We start from the raw sequence: 14,041 nt of genomic DNA on the forward strand, positions 1-14,041 counted from the left end.
TGGGATTAAATCCTTTGAACCAGTGTAATTATGATACATAATTGCATTAAATATTTTTTTTTTTTTTATATTAATAAAAGGCACCTCCAAGCCCAGGCTTTGATCACAAAACCTTTCTGGGTTCATCCCTGGCTTTCCCAATGAGTGTTGGAAGTTAAATAAAGCTTTCAAAAGGATTTATCAGGTAAATGTTATGGATTGCTGTGATTTAATTTATGGAATTAGTTTGACTTTCAATTACCAGGCTTCACACTGAATCACTTTGTATTTTGAGTGCTGTAAGTAGCACTCCGTACACTCGATCTTTCATTTAGAGAAGGATTATCAATAATTAGACACCATGGCCTTATTGATCAGCTAATCAATAGCCACATTAATCATCAGCAGTCTGAAAACAATTCACTCTTTGCATTAAAAAGAAATTGGTGCAATCAAATTAGCATCCTTTGCTGCTCACCCAGAGAAGGTGGGACCTTTGTGGAAGATGCAGTTTCTGAACCTCTTACTTCACAGCTCCAAAGTCTGTTCTCTTTCTTTGAGTTTTCTAAGATTGTGCCATCATATCTTATTTTCCCTATGTTTATTTGTCACAAACTACACACTTTTTGCTCCTAAAAGGTGTCGGATGTAGAGACTGAGTCTCCAGAGGTATCAGTTCATCCACCTGAGGACAATGCAGAAGAAATGCAAAGCTCCCTGGTATGAACCCCAAAGTCCAGCTGTTATCTACATCCACATCACCCCAAAGCTTGGTCCAGGTGAGGTGGTGCTGCTTCTCCAGCCAGCTGCTTTACACCAATGTGTCTCTCTGAGTTTTTCCCCCTTATTCCAGGCATTACAAATAATAAAATGTTCCTATTATCTAAGTTCCATGGGGTTTACTAAACCCAGAGCGAAGCACCTGATTAGGTTTGCATTTGCTCTTACTCAGCCATAAAAAACATTTATGGCCATCCCTCTCCATCAATCAGGTGAGACTATTAGGAGAACAATAAACTGCCCAATAAATTACCCTAATCTGTTGTAGACCTGATCTTAGTAATTAATTTAGTCAATTGTATTTAACCAGTTGGAACGTAGACTAAATAACACGATCACATTGGGTATTTCATGGAGTAAAACCTGAGAAATCCATAAAAATCATTCATAATGATTGAAGATGAAGTTTGTTTTGGCAATGTTATGCAGAGCAGGGGCTCAGGTGGGCAGATGGTCACCAGTATGGCCACAAACTACTTCTTGTGATGGGTCTGGGGAGAGAGTGGCCTGAGGCTGCCTGGCTTTGCTGAACCAAAGTGGCTTCCAGCTTGGTGGGATGGAGAAGGCTTTGTGGGGGTGCCTGTCTTGTGGGTAGAATGGGACCTGAGGGCCCCCAGGACTGTCCTCAGAGTGTTGTCTGTCTCCTGGAACTTCTCAGCCCCCACAGCTAAGGGAGAAGAGATGAAATCAATGATTTTTGTGGGGGTACAGCCCAGTGGCTTCAGCAGGGGTTTGTTCATTGGGAGTCAGAAGCCAACTCATGATCTGGTGCATAGCAGGGAACATGCAAAGTGGTTTTTTTGTCCTCATCAGTTCCCTTGATTTGTGCCTAGCACTGAGATGAAGATGTCCTGGAAATGGCTGTTGGTGCCTGAAGCCAAGATCTTGGTGGCTTGGCCTGTTGTAAGATAAGGAAGACTGGCCCATGCTCAATTGCATGGACCAGGATGGTGAAAACCAACCCCACATCTTCCAGAAGGACAGTTTCCAGCAGTGCCCATCACCAGGGACTTCTAAAAGCTCCTGTACATGGGCTGTGATCTTGTTCCACCCTGTTCCATCAGTGGAGCATCTCTAATGGAGAGAGAGGAGACCTGTGAACAGTCAACTGCATGTGACACATGGAGTCAGCAGCAAAAGAACACAAAAGGACACATGCAGCCATGGTGCAGGGGTGCCTTGGGCCACCAAAGGTGGGTTCTTCACCAGGAACCACACCTCTGGAAGCACAATGCTGCAGGGTGTTGCTCCACACCAGGCACATCATAATTTCTTTTTAAAGGAGAAAAGTATTGCAACACTTCATTCTCTGAATGAACAAGGGACTTGGTCAATGTTCTTCTCTTAAAAAAAAAAACAGAAAACCAACAAAAAACCCACAACTAAACAAACAAAAAACCCTGTCAAGACAGAAGCAAGGGCGTGTGTCTCCCTGGGACCTTTGACTGATGGTGACTGCAGCTTTTGTGTTTAACCCATGTAGCATTAAACCCTTCCCTTCCTTGGGAACAACAGCCCGAGCTGTTTTGTTTGATCTAACAGTATGTGCTGCTGTCGTGAGGGGCTTAAACTGCCTGTGAGGAATATTTTAACATCGATGCAGTTGGTGCCAGAAGAAATTTTCAGCTGTGAAGCAGCAGGAGATGTGGCAGGAGGGCTGCTCCGTGCCGGGGCTGCTGCTGGGGACATGGCTCCCCAGCTTCTGTGACACAGCAGAGAGCAGTGAGCCCCTCCCAGTGAAATTATTATTAATTATGTGATCTAAATATGGGCAATAATTCTTGTTGCAGTGGTATGCTGTGTATATCCATATCCATACATCCCTGATTTCTTTGCTGGTGGCTCCAGAAGCCGTGGTTGTCCAACAAACCAGACCCTGGGATTCCTCCTGCTCAGTGGCCTGCTCAGTCTATAACATCTTCCTGTGAAAAAGGAAAAATAAAATAGAAACCAGAGAGATCTTGCATTTGGAGGTGCTTAGAAAACAGAGTGTGGGGGGGGTCAGCCTTGGGATGCTGGAGCTGCTTGTGGTGCTCTCTGCAGACCTCACTGAGGGAATGCTCTCTGCTGGTTCTTTTGGTTTCAGTTGGGTTTTGATTGAGCTGTGAACCTCTTCACTTAGAAAGAGTTCATCTAGAGACAGGATGCACAAATGCTCAGAGACTGCACCTGCAGTGTTTTGAGCTTGGGTGCTGCAGTAACTCATAGATTAGCAGACTGTCCACAGCTCCCTTTATTGATTTATTTAGTGCCTTTGTCTTTTAGGTTCACAAGTAGTTGTGTCCCCCCAGCAGCAGGATAACAGAGAGCTGGATGGGGGCTGCTGGGCAGGGTCCTGGTTCTCAGGTGATGGGATTTTCTTCACTGCCACAACACCAGCCAAGAGCTCTCAGCTGCCAACCTCAGATCTGCACCAGGTCACCCAGGTCTGCTGAGCTGAACCCTTTGCTTCAGCACCTCTCCAACTAGGGCCAAGGTTCCCACAGCCAACCCTGCGTTCAGTCTCCCTTTTTCTTGTTTGTTGAGTTTTGGGAGCTCTCAGGTGGCTTTTAGCTTGGGAAGGGGAACACTGTGCTGCAAGAGGACAGGTCTACCCAGCCTGCTTTGGTGCAATCACCAAAGGCTGGCAGCTCCCCCACAGTGTCCCACCAATGCACAACATCCCACATCCAGAGCTCCAGCAGCATCCATCCCTCCATCCCTCCCCTTGGCAGGTGGGATTCCGGGATGCACGGGCCAAGGCTCGAGGAGGAGCTCCCCCCCACCTCTCCTCTGCGCCCAGGGCAACTTCTCTCCACCAAGAGCACTGCACAATGAAGCCTGTCTTTAAAAGAGCCATAAAATAGCAATTCTAAGACATGAAGTGATCCTAGGAAGGGCTGGCACAAAGAGGCCTCTCCCCCCTTTGATGTTTATTGCCCCGGCGGAGCGAATAGGAACAACGTTGGTTTTCACCAGCGCTTCCTCAGCATCCAGCGTTTCACATTTGTTCCCAATTTTAACAGTTGACATCGTAGGCTTTCATTAGGCCATTGTCTGAGGAATCTCTCAGGCCGTAGCAGTTGTAATTTATCTTTTGTGCTACGTAATTTGGAGCAGCCCAGGCCAGAGAGGAACATCTGTACGGAGGGCCCGGCAGCGGCACTTCTGCGCCGGGACGTGTCCGAAGGTCACTTTGCTCATCAGCTTCCTCCTCGCCGTCGGTTTTATTCATTATATTTGACATATTAAGCTTCTGTATCTCGGCATAAAAGGACACAATATTGCAGCATATTGGCAAGCTCATTTGCTTTTCACAGCTAGTGTTGTGGCCAAATCTGGGTCCCCGGGGAGCGCCCCGTGTCTATCGGCGGCAGGAAAATGAGCCCCAGCAGCAGGTGGCCTTTTGCAGCCTAATGAACGTGGCAATCTGTTACCAGCAAGGCAAGGCTTTTCACCAGACAATTAGGCAACTAAGCATGTCATTATTCAGGCCAACAAGAAGAGGCTCTTCTCTAATTTCATCCTTTTCATTGCTGTTTACTCACCCACGCTCCCCTCATTAATGAGAGATTTTCCAGTCCATGCTAATTGGTTTCAATAACATTCATTTCAGTTGAAAGGGAGCGATTCTGGTAATTGAGAACCCAAAGCATCTTTTCATTTCCAGTGCGTCCTGCTATGGAAATCTGAACACTCTCAACAGGTTCAAGCTAATGAAATTAAGTTACAGAGCCACCGCTGGTGTAATAGAAATAAAGTAATTTATTTTCACTCAAGCATGTGCTTCAGGTCCCCAACAATTAATCCAGCTCGGAGAAGGCGAGCTTGAATAAACAGGGAGCTGCCTGCTCCAGCTCTGCTGCTCTAATTCTCAGGGTGGTTTCACTGCTGAGCTTCCCAGCACCACCTGAAAAGGTTTAATGAGAACGAGATACATTTATGGAAACACTAATTCTTTAATAGCTGTGTGAGAAAAAAAAAAAAACCCAACAACACACACGCACACACACACAAAAAACCCCAGAGCAGGAAGCTTGCCAGCCTGCTAAGCACGAGGGTGCTTTAAAACATCATAAATTAAATACATGGGTGGTTCCCAGCTCCAAAATCAGAGACCACCCCGTGGCACGTGATGCTGGGAAGGGCTGTGGAGCTGTAATCCTTCTTCTTCAATATTCAGGACCTGGGAAGCCAGAGGGAACCCAAGCCCAAGAAGAAAATATGTTTGGGTTTTTTTTTTTTTTTTCATTGACCACAAGTCCTAGGAACTATTTTGAAGGCAAACAGGTTCTCAGTTATCAGTGTAACTTCCAACCTTCAGGTTTTAAAGGCAACTTTGGCTACCACAAAATAAGCACTGGCATGTCTGGAGGCAGCAGCCAGGTAAACAAGGCATCCCAAAGCTCCTCAAAAATCCTGCTCTGGGAATAATCTTGAGGGGACCCTGTCCTGTCTTATCCCCCTCCTGGTCCCCACGGCTGATCCTGCAGAGGGTGATGGCAACTGCTGCAGCTCAGTGCAGTGGCTTTTCATTAATTAAAATCATTTTGCAAACTGGGAAGTAGAGTCTCCAACCCCTTATAAAAGGAAAAAGGAATGGGTTTCCATGCAGGGATAAACAGGAACCTTGGAAAACTTCAGTGCTTCAGGGTGGATGGGGCATGCACTGGTGTGGAGATAGCAGCCCATGTGCACAGGCACAAGGGAAGTCTCTGCAGCTACATTTGAAATTATTTATTGCTCAAGTACAATGCAGTATATATTTAAAATATCTTCTGGTCACCCAGACTGCTTGCATAACAACTGAATACAAAAACCAGCCCCCAAACCATACATTTTCTTGACTTGATTTTTGAAGGAGACTTCCAGCTTTTCCTACCTTCCCTGTATTGAAACACTCTGCTCAGTATATTTTAGCACAAGGGAAACTGCAGTCTGTAACTTTTGGCTTTATCCAAATGGATGATGGAAAGTCCTGTTTCCAGTCTATGGGAATGATCCTTCCTCTGTGCCAGTTTTCCAGCTGGAGTTTGTCCTTGGTGGGGGATTCCCTCTCCCCCATTAAGAAGAGGAACCCAGGGCTGTTGCAGTTGCTGGTTGTGCTTTGTGTTGGCTTTATTTGTGGGGTATGTAATAAATACTCATAAATGCTCATGCATTTATTTTTAAAAAAAAAAAAACTGGTTTCCTAAATGCATAATAAGCAGGGACTTATAAAATAATAGACTGCAGACTGTTATGAATATTTCAAAGAATTATTTCTTTATTTTGTGTGTAGCTCGTGGCACTGCCATTTGATTCATAGCTGCACAAATGTACCTGGGGTTGCTAAGGTTACCCAATTTCATTCATCCAGAGATAGTTGAGATCTACATAATCCCATCAGATCATCCACTGCATTTCCAAGTGATATTGATAAATGGTGCCTTGCTCAGATGATGTGTCCATTTACATGTGATATATCTCACAGTGCCTGTCTTCTAAAATATTGTGGCTGATGAAATTTCACATTATGTGCACACACAGAGAGCAGAGGAACGCCTCTTTTTTCTCACTCTGAACCACCCCCAGAACTGGGAGCCAAGGGGAGGTGGTGTGTGCTTGAAGATCACTTTTTCTGCAGAGATTAAGAATTAGAAATTAGGAAAAAATCCTTCGGGGTGAGGGTGCTGAGCCCCTGGCCCAGGTTTCCCAGAGAAGCTGTGGCTGCCCCATCCCTGGAAACATTCCAGGTCAGGTTGGATGGGGCTTGGAGCACCCTGGGCTGTGGGAGGGGTCCCTGCCCATGGCAGGGGTGGCACTGGGGGGGCTTTAAGGTCCCTTCCAACCCAAATCCTTCTGTGATTCTATGAACAGCAATCAGCTCCTGCTGAGTGTTTGGAGACAGGGAAGACATTAACTCCACCAACCAGCAAAACCCAAATTGAAGGAAGCCCTTCTCCCTCTGCCCCCTTTTCCTCTGCCCCCTTTTCCTTTACCCAGCCCAAAGAACAGCACACGGGGCTGGGAAACAGGAGAGCTGAGGGCTTGGTGGCCCCAAGGTGGCCTGGAAGGTGCCAAGAGGTCTGTGGTCCCCACAAAACCCTCCAGACAAATCCAAGGGTGGACACAGGAATTGTGGCAGCTGAGCATCCCTCGCCACTCCAGTACACCCTGCTTGCATAAAATGGGTGAAAATCAAACAAATTTGGTGAAAGGAAGCATGAACAGAACAAGGGCTGAGTTTACCAGGCCACTGTTCACAGCAAATAATGCCAGCAGATCTATTCCATCTTATTTCCAAGCTGAGAGATGTTTGTAACAAACCTCAGAGATGCATTTGTGAGGGAAATGAAGAAACTGGGACTGAAGCAAAACGCTGCCCCGAAAACCTAGGCCATATTTCATCCTTTAAAAGCTATCATTTTACTTAGCAAGCTGCTCACTACAATTATACAATGTTTTTCTTGGCCCCCAGCTACATTAAACATCCATTTTATAGCGTTCACTGTATTACCCTGAGCCCCTGGCTCCCGAGGAGGGGCTGTAAAGGCTTAGGCTGTAAAAAGGGACACGGTTTCCTCATTAACTTTATAGTTTTACTGCTTTGTTTTAGGGCACCTTCCCCTCCAACCCCTCCAGCCACTTCTCCCAAAATGTGTTTGGTTGGGGAGAAAGGGGAGGAGGGAGAGGAGGGGGAGAAGGGTAAAGAGGAGGAAAATGAGAAGGGGAAGGAGATGAAGGGGAAGGAGATGAAGGGAAGAGGAAAGGGGAAAGGGGAAGGGGAAAAGGGGAAAGGGGAAAGGGGAAAGGGGAAAGGGGAAAGGGAATGGGAAACAGGAAAGGGGAAAGGAGAAAGGAGAATGGGAAAAGGAGAAAGGAGAAAGGGGAAAGGAGAAAGGGGAATGGGAAGGGGAATGAGAAGGGGCAGGGGACTGAGAAGGGGCAGGGGACTGAGAAGGGGCAGGGGAAGGGAAAGGGGAAGGGAAAGGGGAAGGGAAAGGGAAAGGGAAAGGGAAAAGGGAAAGGGAAAGGGAAAGGGAAAGGGAAAGGGAAAAGGAAAAAGGGAAGGGAAAGGGGAAGGGGAAGGGAAAGGGAAAGGGGAAGGGAAAGGGAAAGGGGAAGGGAAAGGGGGAAAAGGAAAAGGAAAAGGAGAAGGAGAAGGAGAAGGAGAAGGAGAAAGAAGGAGAAAGGAGAAGGAAAAAGGGGGAGAAAGAGGAAGAGAAGAAGAAGGAGGAAGAGAAGGAGAAGGGAAGGATGCTGTTTTCTGAATCCTCCTTTCCTGTTGGCTGCAGAAGGGGTGCCAAGCCCCTCCTCCCCCAGCCCCCAGCCCCTCCTCCCCAGCACATTCCCCTGGGGGCTCCTCCGCTATCAGACCCCCGGCAGCTCCGGGGGGTGAGGCTGCAGCTCCCCTCCCCAGCTCCCTGCCTCCTCCGTTGTGTTTCCCACACCTTCCCCGGGCCAGCTGGACTCTTTTACACCCGCGCCCATCACCGGGACGGTCGGGGCAGCCGATTAAATCCCGTTTGAACCTTCTGGTTCCCCTGCAGCCCCGGCAGAGCTGTTAATTCCCGGCAGATAAAACCCTCCCGGGCTGGAGGGGCCCCCCCGGAGCCGCTGATTCTGAAACCCTGCTGTGTATCGATGGGTTAGGATTTATTACCCAAAGCAGAGCCCGGTTCTGGGGTTTGGCTGGGGAGTAGGTTGGGGGGCTGTGAGCCCCGGGTGATCTCTCAGGAGGAGGAGGAGGAGGAGGAGGAGCACTCAGCGGTCCCACCGCCGCGCTATCGGCAGCCTCATAGAGATAATGGGTTTTACTGGACAGGACGGGTCCAGGGCTGCTGGGGAAAGGAGGGACAGGAGATAAATCGAGCAATGGCTCATTAAAAGATGATGACGGGTGCTGCGGAGCGGTGCGGGCGCGGGGCGTGAGGCACCAGAGAGTCTGGGCTGGAGCAGATCCTCCCGATACCGGCGGATGCTGCAGGGAAACGTATACGGCCCCGAGTTTAAGGGCATACATTAAGCTGGTGTTTGTGACAGAATTAAGCTCTTTCCAGCCCGACGTGTTTCGGATTACAGCCACACACCCCCCCTCCCACCCCCCCCGCGCCCTCCGCTCCCCACCAGACTATTTTTACCTCGAGATGCCACTTATATTTTCTCCATCCCAGGGGATGTGGGGATGACAGATCCTCCCCAAAACTCACCCACCGATGGCCATCAGCGTCCGGGGAGGCAGTGCTGGCTGCTGAGGTGTTTTGGTGGCAAAGCTGTGGAAGCCATCCCCTGCCAGAGAGCATCTTCTCACGGGGACCAAAGCCTCTGTCACCCGCTGACAGTGGATGGGGATGGGGAGAAACCCTCCAGACCTGCCCCTCCATTCCTGTGGCAGTCGTGCTAGAAGGTTTTGGTCCAGTAAAGCTTGGAAATTGGCTTCCAGCAGCATCATCTGTGCTCCATAGGGATGCTCCATCCCTTCAGGTGCCAGGAGGTAGGAACAGTCACAGCTCCTGGAGATGGCAGTGGGAGATGGAGTGGGTTTTGAGAGAAACAGCTTCCCAGGCTGAAGATGTGTGTTTTACCTTCACAATTAGTGTTTCACTACTAAACGAAGGCCCTGGCTGCTCTAATTGGTGTCATGTGATGATGCCACAGGTGAATTATGGACATACAACCCGAGGTGAAGGAACAAATAAATAGCTCTGCTTTAAAGCCACCCAAAGTGTATGGGTTCATAAAGTGTTCAATAATAAATAAATTAAGATACTGCTAATAAATTATCTGGTTTTATCATCATCCAATTTGTGAACTGCAGTGGATTAAAGGAAAAAAAATTCCTTTTGGGTTTGTGGTGCTGGAATTAACAGGGTCCAGGTGGCACCGGGCGAGCGTCGCTGCCAGGCCAACCCCACTGCTGAAAGGAGGGACCAGATGAGCACAGCTTGAAGGTTTTCTCCTTCTGAATATTGCAGTTTAGCTGAACATAAATAAATCAGGCACTTCCAGACTCAGCAGGATCCTACCTCCTGCAATATTGCTCTGTCATCCTACTCCTGCCCGGGTTTCCTTCGGCATTGGCCCCGGCTGCATCTTTAATCAGCTCTGTGCACAGGAATGGCCACGGTCACCCTCCAGTTATGGGAAAACCCATCAGCAACTGGGAGGTTTCCATCCCCAGGCCTGTTTTACTGGAGCAGAAGGGAAGCTGACAACTTTGGGCTGGGAGTGAGCCCATCCTGGTGGTGGCTGCTCTGTCCTACTTGCCGTGGGGCTCCCTGTGGGGTGACAGCTCTGTCTCACTTGCCATGGGGCTCCCAATGGTGGCACCAGATACCACACCTTGGTCCCAAAGGAGTCCTGGGGTCTGCACAGGACCAGGCAGCAGAGATATGTCCTCATTGAAGGGTTTAAACAACTTGTCAGATACAAACTCACCCCCCATCCAAGCAGACTTTACTCTGGAGTTGTTCTTCTCCCCCACAAGATGTGTTGGGTGGCACCTTGACACCGTGTTGAGGTTCAGCAAGGCCAAGGGCTTGTCACCCGGGGGACAGCAACCTCAGGCAATGCCCCAGCCTTGGGACAGAGGGGCTGGGAAGTGTCTGGTGCTGGCATCAGCAGTGCCAACCAGTCCGTGGTTGGACTTCACGATCCTAAAGGTCTTTTCCAACCCAAAGGGTTCCATTATTCTGTGATTCTCTCACCTGGGGATAACCCAGCCCTTGACAAGGTCAGGTATTTTTCTCACCAGTGAACATTAGGGGAATAACCAGTGAATGCTGAGCAGCTGAGTTTCCTGACACAGTCCCCAGCCTGGTACTGATATCCCAGAGGGATGGACTGAGCTGAGCTTAGATGCTGCTTTGGCTCCAGGTGGACCAAGGCACGTGTGAAATGCAGACTGATTTCAGAAAGAGCTGCCAGGAAGAGCTGGGCCAGCTCCAGAGGTGACAGATGTTTGTCCTGGATGTGTTTGGAGGAGCCTCTTCCCAGGGGAGGGGATGGGAGACCTGGGGGAGGTGAGTGGCCTGAGCATCATGCTGGTGATGGGACCAACCCTGTGGGCAGCCCCTGGGGAGGGCAGGGAGTGGTTCCAACCCCACAACCCCTCCTGAGGGTGTCCCAACCCCAAGCCCCTCTCTGCTGCTTCCCTACCAGAGGTCTGATCCCCCTGAGCTACATCAAGAGCCCCCCACAACCCAACTCCTGCTCCTCTCCAGTCTGATCTTGGCTTCCTCATCCTGCTGTGGATGTGAGAGAGGTTCCCAGGAGGCAACCTCCTCCTGTTTGGAGGAGGGGGCAGGAGGGATAAAAATGTGGGCAGGAGGCAACCCAAGACCCAGGTTTTGTGACCCCAAGCAGCACGAACCCTCCTCTTGCCCCATCCATCCTTCTGCCCCATATTAGGCTTCCTTTCCATGTGCTGATTTCCAGGCTGCAGAGGTGGGGATCAGAGCTCCTGAAAACTCAGCTCTTCAGCCAGGTTTTCCCAAGCTGCTGGGACTGCTCCTCCAGGCTAAGGGGTCTTGAGGACCACGATGGGCACCAAAACCCAGAGGAAACAAGACAAAAAAGCCACGGCAGGGGCTAAAAATATCTTGTGTTTCTTTCTTTCTTTTCCGCATGAGAGGAACTATTTAAACTGGCACAAAATAAATTTAAGGAGCATATTCTTGGAATTACATAGAAAAATACCCCATACATTTTGGCAGCAGCTAAACATATCCTTAATAGAATTCATATGGGGCCTGGAGTGATCACAATGTTTGGAGAGGAGCCAGATAGTAAGTAATTTAAACATCACAGGAAATTAAATTTTAGAATTCAATTTTGCATAAAGTTTTCTGTAATGAAAATGTCACACATAAATTATGAAGTCTGATTATATTCTTTTTTTTTGACTTTTTAATAAAATAATAGGGGCACTTGACAGTCAGGAACAAATGCATATTTTATGTGGGGAGCATTACGTTCAACCAACGTCCTCTGGAAATAATGGAACAGATGTTAACACTGCTATATCAGTTATCAGGTGCTCTGTTAAACAGCTTCAAACACAAGTATTTATTAAAAATGCTAACAGGATTGTCTCTCAGGGTTATCTAATTGTGGGCTTAAAACGTAGATGTTTAATGTAATTAATTATATGGGGAGAATTATATAGTTAGGCCGTAATTTATTGTATGTGTCCACTTATAAATTATGATCAGCTGCTAATATATAATTAATTCAGTACAGGCAAGGAGAATGGCTCTGGTGAAAACACAAACTTGCTCATAATAGAGTGATAAATCAAAACTAAAGCAAATTTCCCCTTTGTTTAGCTGGAGGGACTCAACACCCTCACACCTCTCCGGGTGCTTCTCAAGCATCATCCACCCCAGGGACTGCTGCACCCCTGAACTGGGCTGGGAACCTTGGGGGGGGGGACACAGAGACCCCCAAAGCCCCACCCCACGCTGCTGCTGGTCCCTTTGGGGCATTGGGGGGGACGGGGTGCTGGGCACCCCAGCAGCATCGTGGGGGGGGGTGTTGTGGTTGGCATGGCAACAAGCATCGTGGTGGGCATCTCAGGGGGCACTGCAGCAGGCAGCATGTCCCCAGCTTGTCCCCAGCTTGTCCCCACAAAGAGCCACCAGGAACAGGGTTAGATCAGCAGAACTTTATTGATTATCAACAACTGGGATTTTTTTGGCCAAGGGCATCACTCTGGAGCCTTTCTATAATCATCCCAGCTCTTGGTTTTGTGGGTTTTTTATTCTGCTGACAAAGCCCTGGGTGGTTCTTTCCACCCAGCATGTACCAGGGGGGTGTTTTGGGCTGGGGGGCAGGATGGGACCCCTCACCTCCCCAGGGTTTGGGATGCTGCTGGTTTCCCACTGGGGCAAGAGCAATGCCAACCCCTGCTTGGGGACATCAGGAGGCAGCAGGATGCAGCCCTGGAGCTGGTGGCATCCCCAAAATTATCTTTGCACGGAGCAGATGGAGGGATATCTTCCCTCCTAACACAGAGATGTCAAAAAGTTACATCCTTCTGATAGTGGATGTTAAAAAAAGCCCAGCCCAGCATCCAGGGCTCCCCCAAAAACTCAGGCTGCAGCCTCTTAAAAACTTAATGGTTTAAATGGCTTTGAAAAATAAAGTCAGATTTGTTTCCCTGGATTTAAATTGGTAAATTATTTGAATTTCTCCACCCCCAGGTGAATGATTTAGTTGGCCTTGACCCCAGTCTGACTGCAGGGATTAATGTGGTATAATGATTGCTGAGGCTATCATTGCAGCAGGCATCATTAATTATCCTTATTGATTGTAGCTTTCAAAGATAAAGCATTATGCTGACTGGAAAATACCCTCTTCCTGCAAGGTCAAGGCTAAAATAGGGCAGCTAAATAATTGCATTAACAAACAAAGAAATAAAAATAACCTGGCGGAGAGCTCTGTAATTAAGATCCAATTACAGCATTTGGCCCCTTGCAGGGTGGGATGGGGGATGTGGGATGGAGGAGCCCCCAGGATGGCTCAGGCTGTGCTCGAGGTCTGTCAGATGGAATGGTCAGATGGGGGAGGTGACAACTGGTCCCAAATCTTGTCACATCCTTTTGGGATCACATTGTGGTGTTGAAAGCTGCCCTGGGGATGTCACCCTCACTCCACCTTCTCCCTCTCTGGTACAGGTGGTTGGTCCCATCTCCTCCAGCCCAGGTGAGGTTTGCCCATCAGCTTGGTGTGACCAAAGCCTGAGGGTGGCTGTCACTGGGTGCTGGTGACACCAGGGCAGGCAGCACCTCACACCAGCCTGGGAATTGCTTCTTCTGGGAGAATTTGCCTAAAGGTCTGGGTTTATTTTCTGTTTTGTTGTGTGGGCTGTCATCTGATAGGATGTGATGTGAGGTTGTGAAGTGCGTCTCGAGCCGAAACATTTTTTTGACATCCATTTAATTAGAATTATTTTAATTAAAGCATTTGTCACCAGGAACCAGACTCTCTGGCACGCCGATTCAACAGCCTCCCCTGCTCGTCATCATTAGGAATTTTTAAAGCCATGCAATAATTTATTTAAACATGCAAACAACTTTCCTGTTTGAGCAATGATGTGCCTTGGTTTTTAGAGCCAGAAAGATCGACTCCAGTGGCAGGGAATCACTCCCACCACGGGATCATTTCTCCCTTCCAATGGGTTTGGCAAACTGGACCTTGGAGGATGCAGCTGGGGAATGGGAGGTTGGGCACTGCCAGGAGAGGAGCAGAGCCCGTGGCAGAAATATCCCAGCTCCCCAGGATGGTTTTCCCTGTGCTGCAAAAGTGATGGATGCAAAAC

The 14,041-nt window shown here is 48.6% G+C and overlaps 1 long non-coding RNA gene across 1 annotated transcript; it reads left to right on the forward strand.

Moving 5' to 3' along the window:
• Positions 1 to 622: 622 nt before the first annotated feature.
• LOC139799520 (uncharacterized) lies at positions 623 to 13,725 on the forward strand. The gene is made up of 2 exons (XR_011727328.1): positions 623 to 758; positions 13,398 to 13,725. It is a non-coding gene; the product is annotated as an uncharacterized lncRNA (long non-coding RNA).
• The last annotated feature ends 316 nt before the right edge of the window (positions 13,726 to 14,041 follow it).

This window comes from Heliangelus exortis, chromosome 9 (genome assembly GCF_036169615.1).
Source record: "Heliangelus exortis chromosome 9, bHelExo1.hap1, whole genome shotgun sequence".
NCBI lineage: Eukaryota > Metazoa > Chordata > Aves > Apodiformes > Trochilidae > Heliangelus > Heliangelus exortis.